Here is a 12,362-nt window from a genome sequence, read left to right as displayed (position 1 = left end):
TGATTTTCCTTTCAAAAACACTCCCAGAATTCAAATTTCCACCCCTTTTTCCCAAAATCAATTTCAATTAAATCCAAATAATATTTTTACCCAATTTTATCATTATTTTTATTTTTATTTTCATTAAATTAAATCTAATTAAATTAAATTAAATAAAAAATCAAATAAAATTCCAATAATTACAAAATAAAATAAATTAAATAATAATAATAATAATAATACACTTGGGGTGTTATAACTAAATTTTGTGTTTTATTTATGATTTATGAGTTTAAGTTTCGCTGAAGATGTAAAGTTTATATTTTAATAAAAAGTAAAACTATTTTTTGAAAATATTAAACATTGTAGATTTTGATTGTTAAATATTTATTATTATTATTATTATTATGATTCTTGACTGGATAGGGTATGTATGGTCATGCAATTGGAAGCAAGCACCACCCCTCGCAAACGCAAACACACTCTTTTAAATTAAGGTACTCTTTGCTTCTTATAACTTATTTAATTCAATTCTTATTTATTTTTTTTTAATTCCTTAATCTGTTAATTCGAATTGTTCTAGTAAATGGAGAATATTACTCTCGAATACTTTACTATTGTAACAAATATAGTTTCTTTTTAACTAATTCAATTTGATTTTAAATTAATTAAGAAAAAAATAAGATTTATTTTTTTCTTTAATTACTGTAAGTTAACTAAAGTAATTATGATCCTTTATTTAATTTATAAAATTGAACTTCAATATTTAATTTTTCACTATTAGTGTTTTATCTATTTTTATCTCTTTCAATAACAATATTATAAAGTAATTATGTTTTCTTTTGTTGGGCAGATGGGGTGGATGAAAGCTTCTAAAAATCAATACCAATAAATTCTCTACAGGTTGTAATAAGTATTCCTTTTTCATGGAAAAAAATTTAAACTCTAACTTTTTTTTTATGTTGGTGGTGATGTCGTGATTAAGTAGAGTTAAATCTCAACATGCCTATTATGTTTTTAGGCAAAAAAATATTTCATGATTATTAAGTTCCCTTAGTTGAGCGAACTACAATAGGTCAAACTCTTGACCTAAATTTTAATTTTTTACTTTGAAACTTAAACTTATTCTGCAGAGATAATTACAAATTAAAAGGTATCGTTTCAAAATTTGGCTTTTGATGAGTTTTTCTCACCGTTTGAATACTCTTATTATATGACTTCTGGATATTAAAAGATAATTCTTCTGTGGTTCTTGAAAATAAAGGGGAAGAAGTCTGTATTACATAGATTCGTAGCATTATTTCATTAGTCTTCCTTAAGTGTCAAAGTTTATTTTCTTTTTAATTGTTGAATTTTTGGCTTTTGCGCTGTATGTCTAATTTAGGTGAAAGTTTTCACTAAAATACTTGCAGTGAATCTAATGCCTTTATTTGTTTCTTTTGCTTATTTTTTGATTTAAGGTTAATCATTCTTGAAATCGAAGTGGAGGAAGGTATTATTTCGATTGAGTTAGGAATCTCTTGGGTTCAGTTTGATAAAAGAAGGGTTTGAGGTTTGAGAGTGTTATAATTATTTGATTAGTATTATGTATATGAGAACTTCTGAGGCAATTCTGCCAATTTTATCTGGAATTATTCCTAGTCGTTTTAGTTATGATCCATGTTTTAGCAAATTGGATTCAAGATTTCATCCTAACTAAATTTTTCGAAGAAAAGGGCACGAAGGTATAACCAATTTTTCATGTGTCCTACTCCGCCACTAGGTTCCATGGGATCCCAACTAGTTAAGGGGTTAAGAAGTGGATTGCATAAGAATAGAACCACTGACAGGTTCCAGCTTCTGAGCTGCAAATGACAACATGCTGAAAATTTTTAGGGGAATAACTATTGAAGGAAATGGAGCATGGTTTGTGGATAGTGCTAAGGAACTAAATTGAATAATGGGGGAAACACATTCTGGAATTCAGGGATGTTAAACAATTGAAACAGTATAAGAAGATTTCAACATCTAATGGTACAGTTGGACCAGGTACTACTAACTTTCAAAAGGCCATTGTAGATTCTATTGAGGATGAAATATGTGACCTATTACGTGATTCTGTGGTTTATTAATCTGGGAGTCCTATTTGAACAATTGCTACCAATGATCCCACCAGTTCTAATGTGTTGAATTATGATTAGGCCTTTATCCATGACTTTACACCTTCTAGCGTTGCCTTTCTTTTAAAGGGATAGTATGACATTGTTTGGAATTTGATCCTTCATACCCTTCAGTTGCAGGTAATGTGAAATTTTATGAGCAGGATCACATTTGCTTTCTATTCTAGCAATTAATCATTTGCATCTAGCAACTTGGACTAAATTACTTTTTTGCTTGTTTCTGCAAATTAAGACGTGCAACAGATGCATGTGATATGAATCTTTCTTTTTATTGTTCATATCTCAACTGGGTTTTCCAAATAAATCCCTCTATTGATTAGGTGTTTTTTTATTATGAAAAAACATCGTATAAAAGAAATATATTTTTTCAAATAAGCATCCATCTAATTGCTCATAAGTAGTCCACATAGTTAAACCTTTGTCAATGAGCTCCCTTTTAAATCTGGCAAGATAATTCCATAAATTGCTTAGTAACTAGTTTTTATGTGTGGTCTAATGTACACAGGACAACATGTGCCTTTCCTATAATATTTTTGCAGGACTATGATTATGTTAATGAATATTCTTTATATGTAACCATATTGTGAATAAAATTGACTACTTGTTTTATAGTTGCGAGAATGTGACTGTTGGCACCTACGAAACCCATGCAGTGATGTAATTTAGAAAATGCTTTGAGTACTAGGTAAATATGCATATGAGTGATCCTTGGTGGGGCCATGACCATTTGATAAATTATATCCTAGCCTCTTGATTACCTCAAACATAATTTATTCGTATTTTGTTTTTGACTTTCTTTGTAGAGCTGAGAAAAAATGGACTATTATAGCCCTTATCAGGGGTTGATCAGTCACATGCCATACTTGATGTTATTGAAGTGAAATGGGCAGATTTGGTAGCAGACATGCCATTCAAGATATGTTATCTCGCTCTTGAAGTTCAAAGTGCCAAATAATCACTGGTAGTGATCCTAAGAACACGTAAGATATCTACTCTCGTATTATTTATTTATGATTTATTTCTTCATTATCTTCAACATTTATCACTACATTTCCTTCTGATGCTGGCCCTAGTCTTACCACAATGGTGGTTCTTGGCAAACTCTGCTTTGGCAGGTTAGTTTGTTATGCTTAAATATTCTCTCTGCTGTTAATAATTTGTTCATTACTCCAAAGAACCCTTTATAGAAGTTATATTTAGGTAGACGTTTTTTGAGTTGTCATGCTTTAATCCAATAGGATATGGCACCTTGTTTATGTTTTATAAAATAAAGCAAAAATGAAGGAATGTTGGCAGTGCGGCTTAAGATTTTAAAAATGGAATTTTTACCGCTTACTATTGCAGCCATACAGATGAAAAGACCAGACATCACTGCAAGAGCTGTTGAAGTTGCTGAAAGACGCATATCAAGGGACAAGTGGCCTTAATACTATGACACGAATAGAGGAAGGTTCATCAGGAAGCAAGCATGGTTATTCCAGACATGGTCAATTGTTGGATACCTTATGGCTAAGCTTCCATTTGCAGACCCAAGTGCAGCCAAAATTCTGATAACTGAAGAGGATTATGAGCTTGTCAATGTCTTCTCTTGTATGATAAGTGCTAACCCCAAAAGAAAGCATACTCGAAAGAATTCCCAAAAGCTATGCATAATGTAAGATTCTGAAGCTGCTTTCACACAAGGATAGGTCACTTCAATTTGTGGCTCAACTTACCTATCTAAACAACTTAAATGTATAATGGTGATGATAACAATGGTTTATTTTTCATTTTATTTGGGGGCTAAAGCTTCTGAGCAGTGATTCGGGTATCATAAGATCTTAATGTAAAGATGATATGTTGATTTAGGGTTAGCATTAGCATTAGCTTGAAATATTTTCTTGGACTGGAGATTAAACAAATTGTTTTCTGTTTACAGACTTTAAATCATATACACAGTACAATAGGAGTGAAATGCATTCTTTTAAAGAGTTTACTGTAAATCGAGAATACTCTTACATTATTTTAACTCTATTGTTCAATTATGATATTTTTTGTATCTTGTAAATCATTTTGGATTGGTTATGGTATTTTTCTATCTCGTAAATCATCACCATGCCATCTAAATTAATGCTTGGCAATAGAACTTTTTAACATATTTCCTGGGTTGATTCCAGATCAGTCGCAAAAATTCAACTAGTTTGTAAAACATTGTCTGAGAGAATAATTAGAGAGTGATGATAAGATATTTCTTGTAAACTCATATTTTTATTCATTACATATTTTTGCATTACTACAGACTTGCGAGTTTTTAGTTCTTAGCATCAGCTCATAAAGGAAACTGAACATATAGCATTCAACAACTTTTGTGTCATCTTGTTCTAACATTAGTCGCTGTCCTTCTCTCAAACTGTTCCACAAAAAATATCAAAAATAAAAAAATAAATATATTTCCAACAACAATAGAAATTAACCTCATATATATGTAAACATTACATAGAAATTTTTAGGTTGTGGGTCAAATTACAACACTCATTGAGAAATTATATTGTAAAAATATATATAGTATAGTATAGTATTAAAAGTTAAAATATTTGTATATGTATCTAATTGTCCCATTTGCTTTAATTTCTAAACAAGCTTCATCATTTTCTTAAGAAATTAATTGCTACATTTCTTCCATATTTTAGAATTTAACAATATATTACAATTTTAATAATTAAATTCTCTTATTTATGTTTTTTGAGAATTGAATTCTAATTGATCTTCCTATAAATGAAGGATTATGAAATAAAATTTCATTCAATGAATTGAAGCTAAAAATATAAGTGATTCGAAAATAAAATTAATGAATATATTCAACATGTAAAGGACTACTAGTAATTACACAAAAAGTGAAAATTGAATCGAATGAACAAGATAGATTTAATACCACTTAATGTAAGTACATGTATATACCTTTGGACATATTTAATTTAGATTGTACTTTTATGTTTTTCTGTTATTTATGGTAAAGAGATAATTTCATAGAAAGTCAAATATGTGTTTTGAGTTAATTCGCGATTTGAAACTTAGGAATCGTTGGAAGAATATGACTCCTTATAACGAATCTACATTATAATTACTACCTAATTGTGCATTATATATTAGGAAAAAAAAAAGAGAACTTACCTCTATAATGCTTCTAGTCTAACTCTTGTTTTTCTATTTCATTTTCTTATGTTTTTCCTCCTCTTTCTACCAATTATTTTTTAACTCTTCTTATATTTCCTGATTTGTAACGGCCCCGGAAATTTAAATGAAATGTATGTATTAAAAATATCAAATGCAGAAGTGTAATAAAAATTTTGATTAACATCCCTTACACAATAACCGAAACGTACTCAAAACATGAAGGAACAAACTAACTAAAAGAGATACTCGAAATAAGAACTATAAATATAACTATGAAGTCTTTAGGCGTCCCCTTCGCCGTCTTCCTGCGGAACGGGCTCGGGAACAACGTCTTCCTGATATGAAATGGTTAAATAAGGAATGAGCTACACCAGCCCAGTAAAGACGTCACACTATCTCACCGCCACGGAAGTAAAGGTGCGTAGAAAACAAAAATGACCAATGGAGCATAATTTATAACAAACTCGTTTATTAACATAAAAATCTTTACTGTCCACTTACCTCGGTGAGATCCATGAAAACAACATATAAAAGCAATAACATTATCATCATCATGAAATCATATAAACTTTATAACATTACACTTACCACACCTTTGTATTCCAATCATTAAACAACATATTTTCCTCTTTTACCAGCCTACTAGTATCCATGGGGATCCATAGGGGGTTCCCGCTACCCGTGAACCATTAACATTTCAACCTGATTCCAGGGCCGTCCCCATACCCCGTCTGGTATGGGCGCCAAAACCATGAACCTCAAAACCCTGTCCGGTATGAGGGTGAAACGGGCCGTCCCCATACCCCGTCCGGTATGGGCGCCAAAACAGATAAGGTTTCCTTACCCCGTCCGGTATGAGAGACCACATTTTCGGTAGGGTTCCCTACGGACCCGGTCCGTCCACCATCTCCCAGGATATCTAGTCAGGCTGTCCATATTTTCTATTTATCAATTCACATAACCTTTTTGCCTTTTTCCTTAATCTCAATCATCCAATCATACATAACATGTAAACCAATAATTGACACCAAACAAGACAACACAGTATCGGGTTCACCATAATACAAATCATAATAAAAGAAGTCATGATTCATGCATACGAGACCATAACATAATTATATCAAGCATCATGCTGTATTTAATACTGAAAATTAGATCAAACAATAACATACCAACACTGTATCAGACTCGGGCTCCATTGGCAACCTTAATCAATTATACATCTATTAAGTCTCAAAGTACAGTTTAATTATTTATTTAGCTTTAATACCGTGATAGGAAATAGGGTGAGAGATCCTTACTTGTTTCGGGGTCTGAAATCAACTCTACAGTACGCGTATGGGCTGTCCCTAATTTCCCTGAATTTTTTCCAGAAAATTGAAACGCACTACCGGTACCTGCACGTGTCCCAAAAAATCCCAAATCAGACCTAGGGCCCCTTTTGGCCAATATCAGAATTTCGGCACGGCGGCTCTGCCGTGCTCCGATGACGGCGTCGCCGCCTGCGGCGGCGATCCGCCTCGGGTTGGCCATTTTTGACCGAGTTTGGCCAAACTTGCATCAGTCGATAAAACAACCTTAGGGCCCTCGGTGGGCCAAAAAATCACAAAAAACTGGGACTTACCGGTGGCGGTACTCTCGGGTGCGGCGGCTCCTCCGGCATGAGTCGCGTTTTGATGTTTGGCTCCGATCAACCTGTAGAGAAAAGAACGGTGATCACAGTGGTATAAATTTTGCATCGAACGGAGGCCGAGAAGGGCCTCATCGGAGGCAAAAATAGAGGAGAGTCGTGGCGGCGGCGCCGAACTTCGGCTGGGTTTTTCAGCCGTTTGGCTGGTGGTTTGGTTCTGATTTGGCCATAGACGGACTCATCATCGAAAAACAAGCCAGGGGGAGAAAATTTACCTCGATCTGTGGTCGAAAACTTCTCCGGTGCGGCGGTGGGTGGCGGCGGTCGGCTTCTCCGGCATCTGGTTCTTCTTCTCCGGCGAGGCACTGGCGGTTAGGGTTTTGTGGTTAGGTGTGGGTGGGGTTATTTATACCCTTTGCCTTTTAATCTCAACCGTCCATCAAGATTAAATCTGGACCGTCCGATCGCATTTTAATTGGGATTAAATCTAGGTCGTCCGTGCCTGATTGAATTTGGACCGTCCATACGCGTGAATCTGGGCCGTCCGTGCGCACGTTTGATCTGGGCCCTCATCGGAGCCGTCTGATCGCACGCACGCAGATCGCCTACGTGGCCCATCCCATGTCAGGGTTTCCTTGCCATGCGTTGTGTCCTGGTTGGCCGGGGCTGCTGACCAGGCTGCTGACGTGGCTGCTGACGTGGCACAACTTTTTTAAATTGTGTTTCGACCCCCGGTTTCCGATTTTCTTTTCAAAAACACCCCCATAATCCAAATTTTCACCCCTTTTTTCCAAAATCAATTTCAATTAAATCCAAATAATATTTTTACCTAATTTTATCATTATTTTTATTTTTATTTTCATTAAATTAAATTAAATTAAACTAAATTAAATAAAATAAAAATCTAAAAAATTCAAATACAAAAAAAAAGAAAAATAAGTAAAAATAAAAATAATAAGAATAAAATTAAAAAAAAATACTTGGGCGTTACATGATCACCTAAAATTGATCACATTGTAACACAATAACAAATGTGAGGGTAAGATTATTAAGAAATTATATTGTGGTGAAGAAGTTAATAGAGCTATTTTTTTTAAAAAAAAAAAAACGATCTTATTATTTTCTATCTAAAGATTGCATCATAAATATAAATCAAAGCATTAAACAAAGATTGAAAGAAATGCCGAAAGCATCAAGAAAGAAAAAAAATAGAGTGTCATAATCTATTTTTAAATTTATGTAATCAAATATTTTAGAGTTTTAATATTATTTTTCATTCTAAAGTATCTAATCTTTAAAGGAATTATTACAAGTTATACTTAAAAAGTATCTAAATATAGAGAATTCAATGCTTACTAGGAGTCAAAATTTAGAGATTTATTTCTATATTAGTCTTTAAAATTTAAAAATTAAAGAGATAGAAATCTTATTTTTATTAATTTGAACTTATGTAATCAAATATTTTATATTTTTAACCTTGTTTTCATATGTTATCTATGAAATAACTATCATAAGAATAAACTTAAAGAATATCTAAATGCTTATTAGAAGTCAAATTTTAGAGATTTATTTTCTTCATTAATCTTTAAATTTTAAATATTCGATTCGACTTAAACAATTAAAGAAATAAAAATCTTCTTTTCAAAAAGTAAATATATAAATATGTAATTATATTTAAGCAGATGTTATTAGTTTCTGCCTTAATTATTAAAAGTAAAAATATTAATTATGCCTCAATTATCCAAAACTATATTGAAATCTCTATTTAACTTAGGGATTTCACTGCCATCCTCAACGGTTCTGATAGTTCTTCCTTCACTTTAAAAGAGGATGTCGGGCTGCAGAGGAAGAGGGAAATGAAGAAACTTCATAGCCAGGGTAAACTGAGAGGAAGTTTTTATGCGATTTCTTCAATCAGATTAATCAGCTAGCGCTGGAATTGGGAGCAGAACAAGGGAGGAATCCGTAAATCAAATTAACGTCGTCACTGAGAACAAAGGTTAGTGAAATTTGACTCTCACTGCTTGAGTAGAATTTATCTTCTAAATTCTTTAAGATGTTTTTTGGAAGAAATGTATTGATATGGGAATGGGGACATTTTTTGGAAATTAGATTAGAACCAGGAGTAAAAACAAAAAAAAATAGAGAGTGAGATCTAAGGATAAACACAAGATCGGACGAAATGATGGAATTATCTTATGGACAGCTATGAGGAAAGGATATAGCATATATGCTAAAAACATAGGAGGAAAATTGAAAGGATGAGAACAAGAGAGGGATAGGAAATAAAAAAAGAGAGAAAAATAGTGGTCTGAATCTGATGTCTGTTTGGGAATTATTATTCTGTTATCTTTTGTATTTAATTCTCTCGATGTCTGTTTCAGAAATGGTGGTATTGATGAGTAGAGACAGGGAAATAAACTTAAAAGGGATCAAAAATAAAATAAATTTAAAATTCTTGGAGGCAAATCTAGGTGAGCAAAGATAGTATTCTCTGTGAGGCTGAAAGTAATGCTGTTTGGAAGTAGGAATGGGATTAACAATAGAACAAACAAACTCTGGGAGCTGATCTGGGTGAGTAGAGACAGTGTTCTCTGTGATGCACGTGTAAGAAAAGATGATTTACACAAACTTTAATTAGATGTTTTCTTGAATTTAAATAGATGGGTTAACCCTCAATAGAGAGTAAATAAGTTAGTAATATGTATAATAAAAAATAAGTGCTACATTAATATGAATGAAGGCTTAGCCTTCCTTACTCCTTGACATATATATATATATATAAACATATAATTCATACATATGATGGTTTATGAGCAACCATAAGTTGCTTTTTGTTGATTTTACTATTTGCTAGCTAAGGTGAATGAATGTCGGACCCGCTGGTTAAGTTGTCTGGTGGAAATTTAACAATTGGAAAATCATATAATTAAGGAAATCAATGAAAGCCATCTTAATTAATGTTGTCCCACTCTTTTATGAAAAGAAAAAAAATATATTTTGAGAAAATATGTAAATATGACCCAATTTTAAACCCTAAATAAAAATATTATATTTCACTTACTAATAATTTATAGTATTTTTATAAGCAAAATAAACATATAAAAGATTATGTTATATTAAGATCAATATAAAATTTAAAAATTAGGACCAAATTATGAATTTGAGAGTTACAACTAAAATCAATAAAGTGGAATGAATGCTAAATAGTATGATTAATGTGTTTGATATTAATAATTATCTTATAGAAGACACCATAATTAGAAATAAAATATTTTGTTGAATAAATATAATTAATTTAATACAATGTATATATTGATTACTTTTAAAAGTGAAGGAATTTGATTTTCTATATCTCATCTGCTAGCTTTCCATTGAAAAAATAGGTGAATATACACATTAGTCAAAAAACCCATTTTTTAGGCTGGTATCTCTCTATTTACCGTTGTAGAATTTATCTATGAAAAAAGAGATCAGTATTCTAATGCTGATATCTATCTATTTACAGCTGGATAAGCTATCTATGGACAATGGGATAACTACAAATATATGAGCTATATACAAAGTAATAGTTTGCTTAGATATGGTAACATATATACATATATATATATAGTAGAGGTAAGTGGAGGATTAAGGCAGTAGATCCGAACATCTCATATGAAAAGGATCGAAGGTGACCCCCAAACATGTGAAGACAGCTCCAGCTTTTATATAATTCCCAATTATAAGTATATTCTTTGAAGTTCCTAACATTTTTCCTTTGCACCTTCTCGATTCTATCATATTTCTGCATAAATATACATATGTATATATAGATACCATCTTCATTTTCATCTTTATTAATTAATAAAATCTTCTTTTCATATTTTAATATGGTCCCAAAATGTTAAAGTATAAGAGCCAAATTCAAATGCCACGGAATTTGGTTTAAAAGTTCATGAACCTATTTATATATTAATAAATTAAATATATTATATATTTTTACTAATTTGGGTAATATTACAAGAGATAATTATATTTCAATAGTATATTAATATATTCTTAAATATATTAAATAGAATAAAATATTAAAATTTTCAATAAGCTATTCGCATTATTTATCAAACTTAATTTATATATTTTACACTTATTTAAATTTACTCATTTATTTTTTTTAAATATTTGTGACATTCTCTTTCTTGTACAAGTTTTATGCATCAGAAGTCATAGTAACCTTAGAATACCTACACATGATAGGGATAGTTTACGATGATTTGAAGCCTGAAAACGTACTAGTAAGATTCGACAGCCATATTCTGTTGACTGACCTTGATCTCTCACTAAAAAGCAGTAACACCACATCAAAGATCCACATAATTTTCAATCAAAATGCATCATCAATCATAAAAACAAGTTGTTATCATAATAGTCAACCCAACTTTTCTAATTCATCATGCATTCTACCCAATTGTATCACACCTACAATAGCCTCCTACTTACAACGTAGTCAACACAAACAAAAAAAAAAGGCAACACATTGTGTGGCTGTGGAAATCATCACATAGCCAATTGACGTCCGATCAATGTCTTTTGTTGGGACCCACAAGTACTTAGCACCAAAAATTATGTCTTGTAAAAGACATGGAAATAGTTTGATGATCAAACGTTAGCTAAAAAATTGAAAATGTGACTGAAATGTTACTACTTACTAATCACATTCAGTTACAACACTCAATTTTTGAAAATTCATAGTCTTCAATTCTAATAGTAATCATATACTTTTAGTATTATGAAATGCTTACAATGTAAATAAAATAGTTTGGCAGCCAAAAATTTGCCAAAGAAATAAAAAAATGTGGCCAAAAAGTTAATTCATGCTAAGTACATTTTACAACAGTACTTTATTTTTAGAATTTGTATGTTATTTAATTCTAGTCCAAAATTATGCAATCTTTGTATTTATGATAAGTTTATAATATACATGGATAAACTAGTTTGGTAGCCACAATTTAGGAAGAAAATCACAAAATGGCGAAAAACTCTAGTGTTTAATATTTTCTGAAACCACAGGTTTTTGAAAATTCAAAAATTTTTCAATTCTAATTTTAATTGTGAAATTTTAGTGTATAAGGAAGATTTATGATATGTAAAATAAATAAATATAAGCTTAGTTGGGTTTCACTTTTGGCTCCTTGGTGGCATTTTCTTTGATTATCTTGCAATTATGTCCCTTGTGAGACCTTTCTTAATTATAGAGTTAATTATTTTTCCTTTTGAGATATGAACCAAGCAAGAAATATGATGGATTTGCAAGCTATAAAATACAAATATCATACAACATTTATATTTACATTAACTAGGCTTGATAACCTTGCAATTTCTTTTGTTGAGGTGTCAACTTTAGAAACAATATAATTTTAATTTAAAAAGTATTTTTAATTGAAAATTGATAAAAATTCATC

General features: G+C 31.3%; 1 pseudogene; it reads left to right on the top strand.

Moving 5' to 3' along the window:
- Positions 1-1,622: 1,622 nt before the first annotated feature.
- LOC148240143 (neutral/alkaline invertase 3, chloroplastic-like) lies at positions 1,623-3,209 on the top strand (annotated as a pseudogene).
- Positions 3,210-12,362: the final 9,153 nt, after the last annotated feature.

This window comes from Carica papaya, chromosome 9, assembly GCF_054855325.1.
Source record: "Carica papaya isolate Zhongbai chromosome 9, ASM5485532v1, whole genome shotgun sequence".
NCBI lineage: Eukaryota > Viridiplantae > Streptophyta > Magnoliopsida > Brassicales > Caricaceae > Carica > Carica papaya.
The sequence above is the reverse complement of the archived record's forward strand: the minus strand, read 5'-3'. Positions and strand labels throughout refer to the sequence as shown.